This window comes from Benincasa hispida, chromosome 1 (genome assembly GCF_027475165.1).
Source record: "Benincasa hispida cultivar pf3 chromosome 1, pf3_genome.v1.1, whole genome shotgun sequence".
Classification (NCBI taxonomy): domain Eukaryota; kingdom Viridiplantae; phylum Streptophyta; class Magnoliopsida; order Cucurbitales; family Cucurbitaceae; genus Benincasa; species Benincasa hispida.
Genome location: NC_143478.1, coordinates 22,359,340 through 22,365,339, shown reverse-complemented (window position 1 = coordinate 22,365,339; position 6,000 = coordinate 22,359,340). Strand labels below are relative to the sequence as shown.

Sequence of the window (6,000 nt, the reverse complement as noted above, 5' to 3'; positions counted from 1 at the left end):
AATCAAATAAGATTAATTTTGGCTCAATCTGATATTATTATTTGGGTTAAAATTTAACCAAGTCCAAAAATAGGTTGAATTTGACCCAAGTGTCAAATCAGACCCAAATTCGATTAATTGGGCCCAAAGGCTAGGCCCATGGACCAACCAAGCCCAATTTGGCTCAAGTCCATGTAAGGCCCATAAGAAGCCTTTATAAATAGAGACTCTACCTCTTCATTTAGGGAGGAGGAATGGAAGGCAAAAGCTCTCTGAAGATTTGAAGTCTAAAGCTCCAAGGATCTGAAGAACATGACTCCTCTAAAGCTTTGAAGATCAGAAGACATATAAAAGCTCTGAAGATCAGAAGACACTAAAGCCCTAAAGATCAGAAGACACTAAAGCTCTAAAGATCAGAAGACATATTAAAGCTCTGAAGATCAGAATACATTAAAGCTCTGAAGATCAGAAGACATATTAAAGCTCTGAAGATTTAAGCTCCCAAGATCCATGATTCAAGCTCTCAAGTGCTGAAGACTGAAGCTTTTCAAGCCTCGATGATTCTTAAGAATTGAAAATCTAAACTATTTGAAGCTTTAAAGATTAGAAGATTTCAACAAACTGACCGTATCTTCACAACCTACAAGCTAAAGATTCAATCTTCTTAAACCTAAGGGCCAAACCTAAGCCCATCTGTGAACTCTATAAATAGAAAAGCTCTCCTCATTTGGAGGGGTCAGAAATTCTACACCTAGAGAGAATTCTCCCAATAAACCAGAAGACTCCCTAACTTCTACAGTTGACCACACCTAAAGACTCTTAAAGCGGACCATACCTGAAGACAAAAGCCCTTCGAAGATACAAGCATTCTTCCAAGACTTCAACTTCAAGAATATCATGCGCTTCGCTTCCTCAAATCAAGTGTACGCATACAATTGAGAGAGAATCAGAGGATCAAGTATTAGAGATTGAACCACATTGCATCAAATCAAAATCAATATCAACACCAACTCAAGTTCAACTACACTAAACGTTTCTCCAGAAGCCTCGTGTGAACACTAATCCTCCAAGAAGATCAACAAGCTCGAAGATTGATCATCTAGGAAGATTAACAAGCCCGAAGGGCGATCATCACTACAAGAATTTTGAGCTTTAATGTCGGTTGGAAAAAGTGAAACCGGATGTATAATGTCAGTTTTGTTTGTTTTTTTTTTTTTAAAAAGCGGATCTTTAATGTCAATTTTAAACCGACATTAAAGATCCGCTTTCTTTTTTTTTTTTTAAAAAAAAAAAAACCCATTCCCCCCCCCCCCGAGTTTTCTTTTTTAAACCTTATTTTCCCCATCAGCCACCTCCTCCTTCCTATTAGCAGCCACTGCACCTCCCTTGTTCTTCAACTTTCTTCGCTCGCCGTTCGTCGATTGTTCTTCAGTTATTAGAGTGATTTACCTGTTATCGGCAATTCAAAAATCTGACACCATTAAAATGGCTCTTTTTTTTGTTTGTTCTTCAGGTTTACAATTATTGAAAGCTGTGAAAGCCATGGAACTCTCAGTCGCATTGTCGTGTTTCGAATCAAGAATCGGAGTAATCGATTGGGGGGTCGTTGGTCTTCTTCGGTCCACTGATTGAGACCATTTAGGGCCAGAGGAAGGCAATGAGGTTGAAGCAGGGGTTAAATTAGTGGACCTAGAGAGCAATGGAGAGGGAAATCGTCGAAAAGAAGCCGTGAACAAAGTAGTTGAAGAAGTAGAAGTAGAAGTGGAAGGCGAAGGAGACATGTACCTAGAAGGAACCTGTCTACCTCTAGGTTTTCTTTGAAGAACCCCATTATCTCTCTCAGAGGGTAACAATGGAGGTCTGGCTTGGTTGTTTCTAAGGTGATCTTGCTGTTGCTGGTCATTGCTTTGTTGGGTTGTTGAAGTTTTGGGGATTGAAGTTGCTGCTCCAGAAATGGCAGCCACCATTGATGCAACAAAGCTTCTATTTATCCTCTGTTCTGTTTTCTTCAGAGTTGGATGCTCAAAACCCACGATCTCGATGACGAATGACCCATTTACAGGGAAGAAGATTCAAGAAATTCCAGAGAGAATACGAAGGAATATGGCTCTATTTTTTTCATATTGATCATCTTGAATCATGTGTTTTGGCTAAATAATAGCATGTTGTGATGTCATGTAGTAATGTAATAGCTTACGTGTGAATGAGTTATTAAGTGATATGGTGCATATGACTTTGTTGACTTGTTGAGAATGTTTGGTTGTGCATATGATTATGTTGGAGGCATGTTGTTACTTTATGTGTTTTGACATGAGATATGGTTTAGGATTATATGATAGAAATCATGCATTGGTGAGATTTTGTGAGAAGGGGGTTGAGAACCTTGTGAACTTGTAAAGAAAATGTCTCAATGTTGGAGGCATGTTGTTACTTTATATGTTTTGGCATGAAATTTTTGTTCTTATGTTTACGTCTCTCAACTGTTTGTGTAAATGTCTCAATGAAAGCCAGCTATGGTTTCACTCAATATGTCTCTTTGCTCCTAGATTTTGGCCTTTTTATGTGTCTATGGCCTTTGAAATTCAATTTGATTAATGGTTTTGTTGTATATGATACATTTGTTGAATTACTTGAAGTTTTAGTGCATAATTACTTGCTACCTTTTGTGATAACATCCTTAAGAAAGGTAGGAGTGAGAAGCTGAGTGATGAAGCAATTAAGAAGACACTTGAGAAGGTAATTTTTACTGTGATTTGATGTATCTCATTTGGATGTGTTTTTACTGTGTACTGCAGAAGTTATTTATCTTCTGCTTTCCTTCTGTGAGAGATTACCAACAGAAGTGTTATGTACATCCAAAGAGGAAGTTCCAAGGAATAATAATTTTATCCTTGAAATCCTTGGCCATTGGATTAAAGAGATCACTGATTTTGTGCAACACGGTTCATCCATGATTGATATTAATGAATCTAAATTGGCTATTTTATGGGGTGTTATTTGTTATTGCCCATATATTGTAAAATTTCAAGCCAATTCGTCCTTACTAGTGGACTTGATTGATGCACTTGATCTATTTTGTACTGTTGAAGGTAAAGTTTAATCATCTAATATGAGAGTGGTTTATTTTATCTTATTTTCTTTATGATAGTGATATTGATTAGATAGGTGTATAAGATTATCATAATAAGTACATATTGCTCTTATACAACAAGTGGAAAGGTGCTTCTTCTAGTTGAATGTGGTTTTGATATTTTGTTTGTTTTTCCACATGCATACCCAGACTAGATATGTAAGATATGGCATGGTTATCTTTATTGCACTAGTTGAGGCTACTACCACTTTTAGGTGCTCGGTTTTATTTTTCTCTTTTAAGAATTACAGTTGAATTTATTCATGCTCTTTTAGGCAATATATTTGGTGTCCCTAAAGAAAATTTGGAAAGCATAATTGGTGCCACCATAGGTTCTTACCTTAAATTGCTCTCTAGTGAAAAGGCTAGGCTTGAAGAATTAAATAGACTTGTGTATGTTGCCAAAAGATATAGCTCGTGTTCACAAGTCTTGGTAGCTGTAGCTGATTATTTGGATTTTATTTATGGGTAAGTTGGAAATTTTACATTCTAGACAATTTTTTCTACCTTCTAATCATTATTTCATCTCCAACCTTGGTTGTTGGAAGCATGTAGTATTCCCTTAACCGTGTTAATTGTAGGCCAGCGGTCAGCAAAAGATTCTATTCTGAAGAGTTTCAAGCAGATAAGGTTGAAGATGCTGTACAGGTGTTTGCAGATAATTTGCGTCACCCAGATAAGGGAGTTTGTATATCTACTCTCAGAATATTGTGTCACTATGAGCCTTTGCAGTCTGCCACCCTTACAAAAGACCCTTCAATTGATAACGAGATGGAAACTGAAAATTTGAAACAATATTCTGATGATTTAGTAGGCAGTGAGGTAAGTTTGTCCATGTTCCTTTATTTTCTCGTTTGACTTTGTGCTTTGGAGCTCTAAATTCACTCTCTAATTGTGTCAGGTCCTTCATCATTTTCTCACCATTGAATCAACCCCTACTTCAATATCTACAAGTAGAAGTATTATATTATTAATCTCTAGAGTGCAGATGGCCTTGTCGGCTAAAAGGATACCTGAGGCATACTTATTGGTTGCTTTAAATGGGATTATTGGCATTTTCCAAAACTGCTTTAGCTATATTTGGGATCAAGCATCTGATTGTCTTGCCTTTTTAATCAGAAGACTCTCGGGATTTCTGTGGGATAAACTAATATGTTATTTTCAGTAGTGGTTATTTCTACTTGATCAACCAGGCAGAGATACTGCTGAATCATCTGACGAACTAAATGGTGTGCTTGCACATGCCATTATGATTTTCTTTAGCTTCATAATTTCATTTAAAATAATGTGCTCCAATTTTAAAATGCATAGTTAAGTTCCTTGTTTCAGTAGAAGAGTTGTTTGTCATTTTATGGTTAAACAAACAGTTCTTTTTTTTTTTTTTTCCGTATGTAAGAATTTTGCTTAATTAATACCGTTTCTATCTCCCACTACCCCCCCCCCCCCCCCCCAAGGAAAAAAAAGGAAAAAAATACTTTTTTCTGTGCAATAAAAAAATATTTAAGTGCATTTGTACATAAACATATGTGTTTATTGCTGTTAAACCATTTTCTATTATTTCAAACCTCAGGAAGATCAAAATATGGCTACACGTTGACGAATACAATGTCCAACTCGCTAAAAGGGAGGCCTGTTTAGGTACCATAAACATAAAGTATACGTGATAAATAGTTTCTATCTTTGGGAATTTCCTTATCATATGCTTTTTTCTTTTGGCAGGGTCGTATATTTCAAGGCAAAGAGCCACCCCAATTTATTGCCCTTTTTCAACCTTTTGTGGTGCTCAAGGTGGTAGTCTTATAAAGATTCTTTCTTAACTCATCTCTTTTGATTAGAATCATGTTGTAGTTTCTTTTACAAGGTTCTGATGTGGAACTGAGAGGGTCCTAGAGAGACACAGATAACTATCATTTTCTTAATGAACTCTGGTGTAGGGTGGCTTGAGCTCTAGTTACAAGAAACTCATAGTAGATAAAGCTTTGGCTAATGAAACTTACACGGAAGATTATGTTGCCCTTATTAGGATATCACAAACATCCATTCACAACAATAAAGCAGTGCAAGTTGGAGTTGTACGTAGTAGTGATTTTGATAATTTTCTTTCTATGTTAAGTGTGATTGATGCTTTTTAAAATGTCTTTCAATCTTGCCTCTTGAGGTTTGAAATATATGTGTGCATACTTATTCAAGCTGACTGGAAATAATGTTATAACATTGTCATTGGATCATGTTTCATGTTTATGCTGAAAGCCTGTATTAATTTGAGCCATTGCAAGTCTTATGGTAACGTCTCAACTTATGATTATCTAGGTTGCAACCTCACTGAACTCTACTGAGTGTTTTGTCCTGCAATCTGGCTCTTCTGTTTTCTCCTGTCATGGAAACCAAAGTACATTCGAGCAGCAACAGTTAGCTGGCAAAAGTTGCAGAGTTTCTAAGAGTAAGGTCTCAAATATTTTATCCATTTATATCTATATATATATATTTGAATGGATACAATCTTCCATTGCATGTGTTTTGCTTACGCCTAAACCTTTATTGTTTTTTATCCTTTGAACAACAGTGGTCAGACAAAGATGCCTATAACCAGACACTGCTGAAGCTAGGGGTCTGTTCAAAAAGAATTATGAAGGGATCCATACTTACCAAGTGGAGAGGAACAGTAAACTCATAATGTTTGTAAAATCATAATCTTTGTACTACTTGTAATTTGTGTTTTCAAGGCTTGAATTATTATACGCCTTTTAAATTATAATTCTATAGCAGAATTTACGGAGTTAAATGTAATGGATTTACAATCCATACATGAATAATATGTCATAGTCATAGCGTTCAATGATGATGTCTCATGTTATACTTTTTTAAAAAAGGATTTGGCAAGGGAACTTAGA

General features: G+C 36.0%; 1 long non-coding RNA gene across 1 annotated transcript; it reads left to right on the top strand.

The window, feature by feature from the left end:
- The first annotated feature begins 4,766 nt into the window (after window positions 1-4,766).
- On the top strand, window positions 4,767-5,885 carry LOC150038326 (uncharacterized). Its single transcript, XR_016526715.1, has 2 exons — window positions 4,767-5,549; window positions 5,673-5,885. It is a non-coding gene; the product is annotated as an uncharacterized LOC150038326 (long non-coding RNA).
- The last annotated feature ends 115 nt before the right edge of the window (window positions 5,886-6,000 follow it).